Source organism: Lolium perenne, chromosome 3 (assembly GCF_019359855.2).
Source record: "Lolium perenne isolate Kyuss_39 chromosome 3, Kyuss_2.0, whole genome shotgun sequence".
NCBI lineage: Eukaryota > Viridiplantae > Streptophyta > Magnoliopsida > Poales > Poaceae > Lolium > Lolium perenne.
The window spans coordinates 287,969,143-287,984,095 of NC_067246.2; the positions used below are offsets into that span (position 1 = coordinate 287,969,143).

A 14,953-nucleotide genomic window follows, 5' to 3' on the forward strand; every position below is an offset into this window, starting at 1 on the left:
CCGCCCTCAATAAAGGAAAAGAAATCTGCTAGTACTCCGGCTGCAACACGGGCATTACGTTTGAGATACAACATCTGGGCTCAGCTTCCTTCCGGTGTCAAATCAGAGAAGATAGCAGAGCTCCATCTCATTTCCCTTGCTCGTTTCCTCTTTCTTCCTCAACTCTACCAGAGTAGCTGCTACGTCGCATCAACATGTCTGCAAACGTCGCCCTTTGCACCTGTAACATTGAGCAGCTGTTCAAAGTGGTAGTGATCAAGGACGACAAGAAGGTGAGAATGAGGAAGAAGAAGAAGAAGAAAATGAAGAAAAAGAAAAAGGGAGGTACACAGAAGCCAACGTGTTTCACAGGAACAAGAAGTCCATTTTCTCTGTTTTCAGTATTCATGCGCATTTGAGGGTGTGAAATAAGCGTTTTTTCATTGCTAAATGGTTATTGTGGTATACTGATATAGTGGTATGTATATGCAATGCGTACGTACGCTTTTATATTTGTAAATAAAGTTGTACTTCTACTGAGCGAAAGCGGGGGGAAATGCTACACATACGGAGTGATTTCTACGGATTTCTTCCTACAGACTGACGTGGAGAGTGGTGGAGCAATCCCGGACCTGAAATCACGGAAGCTGGGTGGTTTTGCACCAGTCCACGATCAACACATCATCCCGTAGGTTCAGTCCGTAGGAAGCATTCCGTAAGTCTAGCATTTTCGAGGCCGGAGAGAGAGCGGAGGAAGCCCCGGGGAGACCGGCATTCAGCTGTTCCGCTTGTTGACTCGGTCGCTTGGCTCGTTTTTTTTTTTGAGCAACCACATATTTCATTAATCGAAAACTAACATCTTCCCTCCAGAAGAACCACCTCGCCCCGGCTCCTAGTGCCGTCATGGACAACGACAAACGCCAGTTACATGTCGGGAATCAGCTGTTCCGCTCGTTGACTCGGTCGCTTGCCTCGTTGGGCCAGAGAAGATTAGGGATATCAAGATTTTTTTGTCAATTTTCTGGGTGCGCCACGGCCCCCCAGCCCACCCGCTACGTCCGCATGCAACGATTCCTTTTCATTCCATAGGTTCCAAGAAATGTACCCGGCAAGAGTATACTGTCTTTACCACCCAACGGACTGGGGCGCGGCGGCTTAGTTGCTGCGGTGACGGCGGGTCCTGATTCCCGGGCTTGGTGGGTTGGCGGGCTTGATCTGGGCCCGCATGGGCCAGCTGGGGCGCCTCTCTCTGCGAGCGACATGTGGTGGCGGCTGGTCTGTGGTCAGCGTTGGTGGCTGTGTGGAGGTGCTCGGGGGCGTTGGCTCTGAAGCTTTGTGTTGGCCGGTGTGTGTCGGTGTCGTCCCTGTCCTCTTCCCGTCTCATCCACCAGTCTGTTGCGGCGTTTCCGCAGAGGCTCCGGCATCTTCTCGGCTGGCAGATGGCATCCATGAAGGCGGCTCGCTCCCTACGTGGGGGGCGGCCAGGGATGGGCGGGGACCTCTGGCTACGAGGGTTGTTCGCCTCTTTATTCAGCCATCATCCTGCAGCGGGTTGACAGCTGGGGCTAGAGGGTGCCGTGGCTTCGCAGATGGCGGCCATGGTGGTGATGCGGTCTGTGACGCCCCGAAACCGGTACCATGAGGATCCCAGCGAATCCGCCGAAATCCGCACGATATCGATTTTAGGAGACGCACCACCAAGCGCCTCGTACACGCCGAAGCATGCACGCGATGCGGGTGGAATCAATCACGAGCGGTAACATTACAACAGGATTACAATAGAGCCCACAAGAAACATATATATTACAACAACGACTCCAACGAGTCAAAATACAAATATACAATACAAAGATCCAAATCATACAAAAGAGTGAATACGTCCGAGTACGGACAAGATACAAATTGGACTAAGAGTCCTGAAGATAACCAGTGGCGTCCATAACCCTGCCCAGGCCAAGCCGGAAGGGTAACCTTGCTAGCGTCATCTTCATCGAACATATCTTCATACCTGCCCGGTTATATCCCGTAGAAGCAGCAATAAGTACGGGTTCGTACTTAACAAGACTTCAAGACGTATAAGCATTCGTCAACCAGTCGTCCTTTGTACTTGAGGCACGCAGGGACTTAGAGGACGCAAGAGGAACGTCATAGGCAATATGGTGGGGTTAAGCGGCGGCGCAAGCACTATAAACCTATAGAGACACTCTACCGATCGTCTATCGAGAGAAGGTGAGAGAGCGCACAAACTAACAGTTCTATACTCTGCAAACATAACACAGCCGGTGCGTTCCCCCCTCGCAAGGAAGTACTTACAAAGGCACTCACACGGTTGTCAAGTTTTAACCATTTATTATTAGAGTTGTGCTAACTTACTACACAAGTTATTATGATTGAAACAACAGGTGTAAGTTGTCTATGGTCGAGTCATACAGCTCCAAGTCGTCCATAACCGCGGACACGGCTTATCGATAAGATGTACACCCTGCAGGGGTTGCCCAAATGTACCCACACGCACGATCAATCCAACCTAGCAAGGGAAGGATATCACGACACGCACTCTCCTTCACGACAGCAATGTCCAGGAAGCCACCTAACTAAGTTAAACCCGTATCGAAGTCCGGCCGAATCTCCGAAGCGGACCTAGCTATTGCGTGCACGGCTTCCGAGGGTCAGAACACACACAGGGGCGAATGACCCGCTTCAGCATGCGATAAACGCTCAGGCCGCAAACCTATACGTGCATACCAGAAACAAGGGATACAAGGCACCCAGGGGCTTCCCAAAGTAAATAAGTAACATGCTGGCATGCACGCAACAACAAATGGTAAAACATTACGAAACTAGTTGTGGCCACTGGACAAAGCTGTAGATTCCTAGAGTGGTCGAGGGAGACCCGAAGCATACCCACGTGTGGTTAGAGCGCTCAGTCTCGGAAAAGATAACAAGAACTCGGGATCCTAAGATATTTAGGAAACACAAGTGAGCCGTCACAAAACGATCAGCTGACCCACCGATGCCTCCGCTAACAACTATTAACAAGTAACCATGATACTTCCAACAGATATAACCATAAACCATGTGTCATGATTCCCAACAGATAACCGATAAGATAGCAGTAACGGTAACGAGATATAAACATCACTAGCATGCACTACGACTCGCAAGGCAGACCCGATAACCAAACAACAGCTGTAGGAGGTTGGTGGAGGCAATATAGGCTGCTTGAGGTAACAAGTGGAAGGGACACGTGACAAGAACGCAACTTAAGGATAGCATGAGGGAGAAGGCAAAATAAAATAGGTAAGCGACTTCTGCAGGGGCAGGAGTATAGGGGAAAATGCTTGCCTGTTAAAGCTTGCCGAGGAACATCCGGAGAACTTGTCGTATCTCACCACACCACTTCGCGATCCTATCCGGGAAGAAGCAAATGCTACAACAAACAACGGATGCAAATCTTACAACTACGGAATAAGAACCGGCATGATCAAGATGATATGCATGACATGGCAGATATGGTGCAATACAACTTATCCATATTAATCGGAGTCGGAACACCGGACAATCAAATTAGGTTGGAGTTGCATATCTACCGTCAAAGTTAATGGTTGATTAGCATGGCATAAAATGGCAGGGGTGAGCTACTTCAATATTAAACGGAGCGGGGAAAACCAAGTCGGTGTCCGAAATACTCCGCATATATGTGAGGTGAAATGCCCAAACTATCATAGCACGACATGATACAAGATGCAAACAGATGAATGAATGGCATAATCATGTTCAGTGCATTTTTCTGATCAAAATGAACATAAAGTTTGTTTGATTTGGATTTGTAAAAGTGCAATTATGAAATAATTTGAAAACCATCTGATTGTGCAAATTTTCTGAAACTGAGTGGGAAATGCAAAAAAGTTGGCTTTAATCCGCACCAAGAGGATTCGAACTCAGGCCGGTCAAGTGAAGGAACAGAGGTGGTGCTACTGTGCTGTGAGCTCGAATTTGATAGATGAAAGGATGCAGACTTTGTATAGTGTTGCAAGCAAGTTAACTGAATATGACACTACGAACTGAAGATCGTGACAGCGCGTTCCTGTAGATAGCGAATATGCACAGTTTTTAAAGTCGTGACCGTGACGAAAACTGGGCACGGTTTTGCGCGAACCAAAAGCAAAGATGGAGCTGGTTGTGGGGAGCATCGAAAGGAACCATTCGCTCGTGATGAAGTGGTCGGGAACGCCGGTGAGCTTCGCCGGAAAAACGGAACGCGACACGGTGAGAAACAGATGAACTGAAACTGTTTTCTGGAGCCATCTTTGGACGACGATGGCGTCGTCGATACTGCACCGTTTGGGATGATTTAAAGACCACTAGAAAGAGGGTGATGTTGTGCATCCAAGGAAACAAGAAACTCGTGCTGGGGCGCTCTGTGTCGCCGGGGATCTATGTCGGAAGTTGACACCATGAAGCAGAAAGCTGGGCGTTTTCATCCACATGGTTTTCGTTTTCCTTAATCTCTACGAACCAGATTTCTTGGGACATGCAGGGGAGATGTAGAAGGGGCTGCTCACCCTGGGGTGCTCGACGAGGTGGAGGTGGCGACGGGGACGAAGGTTGGCCGGGGGGTAGACGACGGAGGAGGCGAACTTGTGGCTGGAACAACACTGGAGTGCGACGGCCGTCCAGGAACGGAAGGAGCACACGCGTGTGCCTGCTGGTGCACGTGATGCCGACGGATGGAGGGGCGCCGGAGCACGGGAAAAACTTGGTCGCAGGGCTTCGAGACACAGACGCGTAGCAGGGAGCCGGACGGCGACCTTGGACTGGAGGGCGAGGCCGACGGCTGGAACTAGCTGGGCGTCGACGTTGAGAGCGGAGGAAAAGAAAAAGGATGGGAGCGGCGGCGGTAGGGGAAGGAAGCAGAGCTAGGGTTGGTGTTGCCTTCGGGTGTTGCTTATAAGGGAGAGAGGCGCTGCATGTGAGCCGTCCCATCGCTCAGACAGCGACTGGCAGGAGAGCGGATGCTCGTCCGTACAGGAAGAAGAGGGTTTCGGAGGAGATTGAAAAGGGCCAGCTTGGGGCTGGAGATAAAGAGGGAAAGGCCACAAGGTGGGCTGGATGAGGAGGTGAAAACATGAGGGAGCAGGCCGAAAGCAAGAAGAGGACAAGAAGGAGCAAGGATGCACCGTTCAAAATTGGTAGGATATGTCCAAAACAAACAGAAAGATTTTAGAGGAAGGAAGAAACAAAAAGGATAGGGAAAATTAGAGGTAATATTTCCTAAACTTGATTTTGTTCAATTTGAAATACCGTGTACAAGATTTAAAGATGTTTATTTTGGAGTTAAGTAAAAGGAGAGAGGAGGATTTTGTTTAAAAGAAAGGACATGGGAGGGGTTTTATTATATAACCCTTATGAGAGGGGGAAAATAGCTAGGGTTTACAAAAATAATTTTCATTTTGTGAAACCATGGGTGATATGATGCATGATGACATGATGATGCACAAAAGAAAAGAAACAAGCAATTTTATTAGGGTTATTTTCCTGGGCCGTTACAATCGACACCACTAACAAGGAACCTCGCCCCGAGGTTCCACGTCAACCTAAGGGGGAGTTGGTTAAACTATCGGATCTTCTTGTACCATGTTGACAAACACCCGACCTTGGCGTGGAACCTTCTTCTGTCGAGGTGTTGATCTTCTCGACACCACTAACAAGAGTTCTTGCTCCATGTAGAATGGCGACACCACTAACAAGAAGTCGTTGTTCCGATGTCGATGACGCGCTTCTGTTGAGATCTCCGAAGATCGGACCTAATAGGTGAGGGGCAAAGATCGTCCAACCCGCGTAGAGACCTAAACTCCGAAAACTCAGATAAGGGAGAAGACTCAAAACTCGCATAGGTAAGATGTGAAAGAATTAAGATAAGGAGAAAAATCAGAGCTAATCAGAACTATCCAACGAATTTTCGAAAATAGTTTTGACACTCTAAACTCAGCGACCATTGGCAAGGTTATCCTAAAGGCTGGACTAGTGGGGTACCGTCAACCTGAAGCTCTGATACCAACTTGTGACGCCCCGAAACCGGTACCATGAGGATCCCAGCGAATCCGCCGAAATCCGCACGATATCGATTTTAGGAGACGCACCACCAAGCGCCTCGTACACGCCGAAGCATGCACGCGATGCGGGTGGAATCAATCACGAGCGGTAACATTACAACAGGATTACAATAGAGCCCACAAGAAACATATATATTACAACAACGACTCCAACGAGTCAAAATACAAATATACAATACAAAGATCCAAATCATACAAAAGAGTGAATACGTCCGAGTACGGACAAGATACAAATTGGACTAAGAGTCCTGAAGATAACCAGTGGCGTCCATAACCCTGCCCAGGCCAAGCCGGAAGGGTAACCTTGCTAGCGTCATCTTCATCGAACATATCTTCATACCTGCCCGGTTATATCCCGTAGAAGCAGCAATAAGTACGGGTTCGTACTTAACAAGACTTCAAGACGTATAAGCATTCGTCAACCAGTCGTCCTTTGTACTTGAGGCACGCAGGGGACTTAGAGGACGCAAGAGGAACGTCATAGGCAATATGGTGGGGTTAAGCGGCAGCGCGCAAGCACTATAAACCTATAGAGACACTCTACAACAGTCGTCTATCAGAGAAGGTGAGAGAGCGCACAAACTAACAGTTCTATACTCTGCAAACATAACACAGCCGGTGCGTTCCCCCCTCGCAAGGAAGTACTTACAAAGGCACTCACACGGTTGTCAAGTTTTAACCATTTATTATTAGAGTTGTGCTAACTTACTACACAAGTTATTATGATTGAAACAACAGGTGTAAGTTGTCTATGGTCGAGTCATACAGCTCCAAGTCGTCCATAACCGCGGACACGGCTTATCGATAAGATGTACACCCTGCAGGGGTTGCCCAAATGTACCCACACGCACGATCAATCCAACCTAGCAAGGGAAGGATATCACGACACGCACTCTCCTTCACGACAGCAATGTCCAGGAAGCCACCTAACTAAGTTAAACCCGTATCGAAGTCCGGCCGAATCTCCGAAGCGGACCTAGCTATTGCGTGCACGGCTTCCGAGGGTCAAAACACACACAGGGGCGAATGACCCGCTTCAGCATGCGATAAACGCTCAGGCCGCAAACCTATACGTGCATACCGAAACAAGGGATACAAGGCACCCGGGGGCTTCCCAAAGTAAATAAGTAACATCTTTGGCATGCACGCAACAACAAATGGTAAAACATTACGAAACTAGTTGTGGCCTTTGGACAAAGCTGTAGATTCGAGCGGTGGTCGAGGGGAGACCCAGAAGCATACCCACGTGTGGTTAGAGCGCTCAGTCTCGGAAAAGATAACAAGAACTCGGGATCCTAAGATATTTAGGAAACACAAGTGAGCCGTCACAAAACGATCAGCTGACCCACCGATGCCTCCGCTAACAACTATTAACAAGTAACCATGATACTTCCAACAGATATAACCATAAACCATGTGTCATGATTCCCAACAGATAACCGATAAGATAGCGATACTTGATAGCAGAGATATAAACATCACTAGCATGCACTACGACTCGCAAGGCGACCCGATAACCAAACAACAATTTCGTAGGAGGTTGGTGGAGGCAATATAGGTCGCTTGAGGTAACAAGTGGAAGGGACACGTGACAAGAACGCAACTTAAGGATAGCATGAGGGAGAAGGCAAAATAAAATAGGTAAGCGACTTCTGCAGGGGCAGGAGTATAGGGGAAAATGCTTGCCTGTTAAAGCTTGCCGAGGAACATCCGGAGAACTTGTCGTATCTCACCACACCACTTCGCGATCCTATCCGGGAAGAAGCAAATGCTACAACAAACAACGGATGCAAATCTTACAACTACGGAATAAGAACCGGCATGATCAAGATGATATGCATGACATGGCAGATATGGTGCAATACAACTTATCCATATTAATCGGAGTCGGAACACCGGACAATCAAATTAGGTTGGAGTTGCATATCTACCGTCAAAGTTAATGGTTGATTAGCATGGCATAAAATGGCAGGGGTGAGCTACTTCAATATTAAACGGAGCGGGGAAAACCAAGTCGGTGTCCGAAATACTCCGCATATATGTGAGGTGAAATGCCCAAACTATCATAGCACGACATGATACAAGATGCAAACAGATGAATGAATGGCATAATCATGTTCAGTGCATTTTTCTGATCAAAATGAACATAAAGTTTGTTTGATTTGGATTTGTAAAAGTGCAATTATGAAATAATTTGAAAACCATCTGATTGTGCAAATTTTCTGAAACTGAGTGGGAAATGCAAAAAAGTTGGCTTTAATCCGCACCAAGAGGATTCGAACTCAGGCCGGTCAAGTGAAGGAACAGAGGTGGTGCTACTGTGCTGTGAGCTCGAATTTGATAGATGAAAGGATGCAGACTTTGTATAGTGTTGCAAGCAAGTTAACTGAATATGACACTACGAACTGAAGATCGTGACAGCGCGTTCCTGTAGATAGCGAATATGCACAGTTTTTAAAGTCGTGACCGTGACGAAAACTGGGCACGGTTTTGCGCGAACCAAAAGCAAAGATGGAGCTGGTTGTGGGGAGCATCGAAAGGAACCATTCGCTCGTGATGAAGTGGTCGGGAACGCCGGTGAGCTTCGCCGGAAAAACGGAACGCGACACGGTGAGAAACAGATGAACTGAAACTGTTTTCTGGAGCCATCTTTGGACGACGATGGCGTCGTCGATACTGCACCGTTTGGGATGATTTAAAGACCACTAGAAAGAGGGTGATGTTGTGCATCCAAGGAAACAAGAAACTCGTGCTGGGGCGCTCTGTGTCGCCGGGGATCTATGTCGGAAGTTGACACCATGAAGCAGAAAGCTGGGCGTTTTCATCCACATGGTTTTCGTTTTCCTTAATCTCTACGAACCAGATTTCTTGGGACATGCAGGGGAGATGTAGAAGGGGCTGCTCACCCTGGGGTGCTCGACGAGGTGGAGGTGGCGACGGGGACGAAGGTTGGCCGGGGGGTAGACGACGGAGGAGGCGAACTTGTGGCTGGAACAACACTGGAGTGCGACGGCCGTCCAGGAACGGAAGGAGCACACGCGTGTGCCTGCTGGTGCACGTGATGCCGACGGATGGAGGGGCGCCGGAGCACGGGAAAAACTTGGTCGCAGGGCTTCGAGACACAGACGCGTAGCAGGGAGCCGGACGGCGACCTTGGACTGGAGGGCGAGGCCGACGGCTGGAACTAGCTGGGCGTCGACGTTGAGAGCGGAGGAAAAGAAAAAGGATGGGAGCGGCGGCGGTAGGGGAAGGAAGCAGAGCTAGGGTTGGTGTTGCCTTCGGGTGTTGCTTATAAGGGAGAGAGGCGCTGCATGTGAGCCGTCCCATCGCTCAGACAGCGACTGGCAGGAGAGCGGATGCTCGTCCGTACAGGAAGAAGAGGGTTTCGGAGGAGATTGAAAAGGGCCAGCTTGGGGCTGGAGATAAAGAGGGAAAGGCCACAAGGTGGGCTGGATGAGGAGGTGAAAACATGAGGGAGCAGGCCGAAAGCAAGAAGAGGACAAGAAGGAGCAAGGATGCACCGTTCAAAATTGGTAGGATATGTCCAAAACAAACAGAAAGATTTTAGAGGAAGGAAGAAACAAAAAGGATAGGGAAAATTAGAGGTAATATTTCCTAAACTTGATTTTGTTCAATTTGAAATACCGTGTACAAGATTTAAAGATGTTTATTTTGGAGTTAAGTAAAAGGAGAGAGGAGGATTTTGTTTAAAAGAAAGGACATGGGAGGGGTTTTATTATATAACCCTTATGAGAGGGGGAAAATAGCTAGGGTTTACAAAAATAATTTTCATTTTGTGAAACCATGGGTGATATGATGCATGATGACATGATGATGCACAAAAGAAAAGAAACAAGCAATTTTATTAGGGTTATTTTCCTGGGCCGTTACACGGTCCCCACCGGGGGAACCGTCGTGGCTGGGTGTTGAGCCCCTCTATCTTGCCATTAGTGGCGGCGGACGCTGCTTCCGTCTGTACTGATGTGCCCCATGGTGATGCAGATGGCGGTCATGGGTGCGGTCTCTTCTCTGATGTGAGATGAGTCGTCGTAGTGGTGGTGGTGGCTTCTTCTTTCTGGTTGCTAGGCTCCGGTTTTGGGTTCTTGTCGGGGCTCTGTGGCATGTTCGGCGGGGGTGGTCTATGTGCGTGCTCTTGCCTGGCTTACCCTTCGGGTATATCAGACCTAGTGGGGTTGGGGTTGCCCTCGGTGGTGCTATGTCTTTCGACTACAGTGGCGAACCATGCGTGCGGTGTGAGTGCTCCATGCCCTTCGGCTCCATCTGGTGGCACACATGCATCATGGCGTCGTCTCGGCTACGCGCGGCCTTTCGGCTACACCTTCGACACATGTAGTGTCGGTGCGCAGTGTGGTCTCGGATGCACGCCCTTCGATTACGCCGATGGTGCAATGTCGCAGTTGGATCCCTCCGCTGTGTCCGTCAGGCTCTTCCTTGTGATCGTTGAGCTTGGGTTGCGATGAGTCTTCTCTTCGATCAACCGTCCCCCAAGGGTTTGTGGGGTGACCTTTTCTTTTCCCCGTTCTTGTGTTTTGTTGGGGTGTGTGTGTTTTCCTTTTTCTTCTCCTTTCTTGTTACCCACATGTATTATGTTCATTTCAACCTATCTTTGTAGAGGCTGAAAAGCCTCATAGGCAACTTTGAAATATACTCGGGTGGGGATTTGTCCCTCCCCCCCCCCCACACAATGAAAATTCAAAAAAAAAGAGTATTGTCTTCGGCGATGCAGTCCTTTAGCTTGAGATTCAAATCTTTCCACCACCCTTCGATGTCAACTGTTGTGGATGCGATGACCGCCACCCTGGGTTTCAAAGAAAAGAAACATGCCTACACTGTCTTGGCAAAGGGACATCGTAGGATTAGGTGGTCGGCAGTCTCGATGATCTGAGGCATCTCCAACGGGATGACGCAAATCGGATACCAAAATCGACCAGCTCCATCCGTTTGCGTCGGTGGCCGCCAGAGCTCGGTGGGCCGCTATGTCTGTTGGAGATATGCCCAAGAGGCAATAATAAAGTGGTTATTATATATCTTTTATGTTTATGATGAATGTTTATATACCATGCTATAATTGTATTAACCGAAACATTGATACATGTGTGTTATGTAAACAACAAGGAGTCCCTAGTAAGCCTCTTGTATAACTAGCTTGTTGATTAATAGATGATCATAGTTCCATGATCATGAACATCGGATGTTATTAATAACAAGGTTATATCATTATGTGAATGATGTAATGGACACACCCATTTAAGCGTAGCATAAGATCACATCATTAAGTTATTTGCTATAAGCTTTCGATACGTAGTTACCTAGTCCTTTCGACCATGAGATCATGTAAATCACTTATACCAGAAAGGTACTTTGATTACATCAAACGCCACTGCGTAAATGGGTGGTTATAAAGGTGGGATTAAGTATCCGGAAAGTATGAGTTGAGGCATATGGATCAACAGTGGGATTTGTCCATCCCGATGACGGATAGATATACTCTGGGCCCTCTCGGTGGAATGTCGTCTAATTAGCTTGCAAGCATATGAATGGTTCATAAGAGACCACATAACACGGTACGAGTAAAGAGTACTTGTCAGGAGACGAGGTTGAACAAGGTATAGAGATACCGATGATCAAACCTCGGACAAGTAAAATATCGCGTGACAAAGGGAATCGGTATCGTATGTGAATGGTTCATTCGATCACTAAGTCATCGTTGAATATGTGGGAGCCATTATGGATCTCCAGATCCCGCTATTGGTTATTGGTCAGAGAGAGGTCTCAACCATGTCCGCATAGTTCGCGAACCGTAGGGTGACACACTTAAGGTTTGATGTCGTTTAAGTAGATATGGAATATGGAATGGAGTTCGAAGTTTTGTTCCGAGTCTCGGATAGGATCTAGGACATCACGAGGAGTTCCGGAATGGTCCGGAGAATAAGATTCATATATAGGAAGTCATATTCCAAGTTTGGAAATGATCCGGTGCATTTATGGAAGGTTCTAGAAGGTTCTAGAAAAGTCCGGAAGAAATCACTATGGAAGGCGGAGTCCCGGAGGGACTCCACCTAGCATGGCCGGCCAACCCTAGGGGGTGGAGTCCCAGGTGGACTCCACCAAAGGTGGCCAGCCACCCCCCCCCCCTCATGGAAAGGTGGGAATCCCACCTCAAGTGAGAATCCCACCTTGGGTAGGTTTCATGTCATATGGAAGGTTTTGGTTTGGGGTCTTATTCGAAGACTTGTAGACCAACTCTTGGGGGTTCCACCTATAAAAAGAGGGACAAGGGGAGGGGGCCGGCCACCCCAAGACCACAAGCTGGCCGCACCCCCCCTTGGCCGGCGCCCCCCTCTCCCAAACCCTAGCCGCCCCTCCTCCACCACCTCTCCCGCATACGCTTAGCGAAGCTCCGCCGGAGATCTCCATCGACACCGCCACCACGCCGTCGTGCTGCCGGGATTCCAAGGAGGATCTACTACTTCTGCTGCCCGCTGGAACGGGGAGAAGGACGTCGTCTTCATCAACACCGAACGTGTGACCGAGTACGGAGGTGCTGCCCGATTGTGGCACCGTCAAGATCTTCTACGCGCTTTTGAAAGCGGCAAGTGATCATCTTCTGCAACAACGAGATCTAATCTCGTAGGCTTTGGAAATCTTCAAGGGTTAGTCTCGTTCATCCCCTCGTTGCTACCGTCTTCTAGATTGCATCTTGGCTTGGATTGCGTTCTCGCGGTAGGAAATTTTTTGTTTTCTATGCTACGAATCCCTACAGTGGTATCAGAGCCGTGTCTATGCATAGATTGGTTGCACGAGTAGAACACAATTGTTTTGTGGGCGTTGATGCTTTGTTGTCTTTAGTTTGAGTACTTTGCATCTTTGTGGCATAGTGGGATGAAGCGGCTCGGGCTAACTTTACATGACCGCGTTCATGAGATTTGCTCCACGCTCGACATGCAACTTGTATTGCATAAGTTGCTTTGCGGGTGTTTGTCTCTCCTACTATAGTGAAGATTCAATTTACTCTTCTATTGACAACACTAGTATCACCGTTGTGGTTCATGTTCGTAGGTAGATTAGATCTTACTCGAAAACCCTAAACCACGTAAAATATGCAAACCAAATTAGAGACGTCTAACTTGTTTTTGCAGGGTTTGGTGATGTGATATGGCCATAATGTGATGATGAATATGTATGAGCTAATCATTATTGTATTGTGGCAACCGGCAGGAGCCTTATGGTTGTCTTTAAATTTCATGTTGAGTAGTATTTCAAAGAAGTTGTAATAGTTGCTACATGGGAGAACAATCATGAAGACGGCGCCATTGACCTTGACGCTACGCCGACGATGATGGAGATCATGCTCATTGATGATGGAGATCATGTCCGTGCTTTGGAGATGAAGATCAAAGGCGCAAAGACAAAGGGGCCATATCATATCACATATAAATTGCATGTGATGTTAATCCTTTTATGCATCTTATTTTGCTTAGATCGCGATGGTAGCATTATAAGATGATCCCTCTCACTAAAATATCAAGATAATAAAGTGTTCATCCTTAGTAGCACCGTTGTCAAGACTTGTCGTTTTGAAGCATCTCGAGATGATCAGGTGTGATAGATTCAACATGTGCATACAACGGGTGCAAGCCAGATTTGCACACGCGGATACTAAGGTTGCCTTGACGAGACTAGCATGTACAGGCATGGTCTCGGAACACGGGATACCGAAAGGTAGAGCATGAATCATATGATTGATATGATGAACACTTTGAGTGTTCGCCATTGAAGTTACATCTTGTCTCGTGATGATCGGGCTTGGTGTAGTGGATTTGGTTCGTGTGATCACTAAGACAATGCGAGGGATATTGTTTTGAGTGGGAGTTCACCTAGTTTTTTTTTATTTTGTTGAATTAAAATTTGAACTCAATTTGTAATAAACTTAGTCTAAACTATTGCAAATATATGTTGTAGATTATGGCGTCCCCATAAATCAATTTTAACCAGTTCCTAGAGAAAGAAAAGCTTAAGAGCAATGTTAGCAACTTCACCGACTGGTTCCGTCATGTGAGGATTTTCCTCGCTGGTGGAAACCTACAATATGTGCTTGATGCACCGCTAGGTGACCCACCTGCAGATACTGAAACCGATGAAGTAAAGAATGTTTACGCGACTCAGAAAACTCGGTACTCTCAAGTTCAGTGTGCCATCCTATGCAGTCTGGAAGCCGATCTTCAAAAAAGTTTTGAGCACCACGATCCTCATGAGTTGGTCAATGAGCTGAAAGCTATCTTTGAAACTCATGCGGCCGTGGAGTGCTATGAAGCATCGAAACACTTCTTCAGTTGCATGATGGAGGAGGGCAGCTCCGTTAGTGAGCACATGCTCGCCATGACTGGACATGCGAAGAAACTCAGTGACTTGGGAATAGTGATTCCTAACAGACTGGGGATTAATCGTGTCCTTCAATCACTGCCACCTAGTTAAAAGAACTTTGTGATGAACTACAATATGCAGAACATGAACAAAGAGTTACCTGAACTCTTCTCCATGGTGAAATCTGCTGAGATTGAGATAAAGAAAGAGCACCAAGTGTTGATGGTCAACAAGACCACCAGTTTCAAGAAAAAGGGCAAGTCTAAGGGTAACTTCAAGAAGGGCGGCAAGAAATCTGCCGCGCCTCCTATGAAGCCTAAGGTTGGCCCTAAGCCTGATGCTGAGTGCTATTACTGCAAGGAGAAGGGACACTGGAAGCGTAATTGCTCCAAGTATTTGGATGATCTGAAGAGCGGCCTTGTCAAGAAGAAGAAAGGTATATTTGATATACATGTTATAGATGTTTATCTTAC

At 47.6% G+C, this 14,953-nt stretch overlaps 1 long non-coding RNA gene across 2 annotated transcripts; it reads right to left on the reverse strand.

The window, feature by feature from the left end:
- Positions 1–1,758: 1,758 nt before the first annotated feature.
- LOC127323172 (uncharacterized) lies at positions 1,759–9,923 on the reverse strand. Of its 2 annotated transcripts, XR_011756105.1 has the most exons (5): positions 9,002–9,922; positions 7,782–7,866; positions 4,545–6,435; positions 3,325–3,409; positions 1,759–1,987 (listed from the first exon to the last, which is right to left on the reverse strand). It is a non-coding gene; the product is annotated as an uncharacterized lncRNA (long non-coding RNA). The 2 variants fall into 2 exon arrangements; XR_011756104.1 differs by lacking the exon at positions 1,759–1,987 and having other exon boundaries at positions 2,882–3,409; positions 9,002–9,923.
- Positions 9,924–14,953: the final 5,030 nt, after the last annotated feature.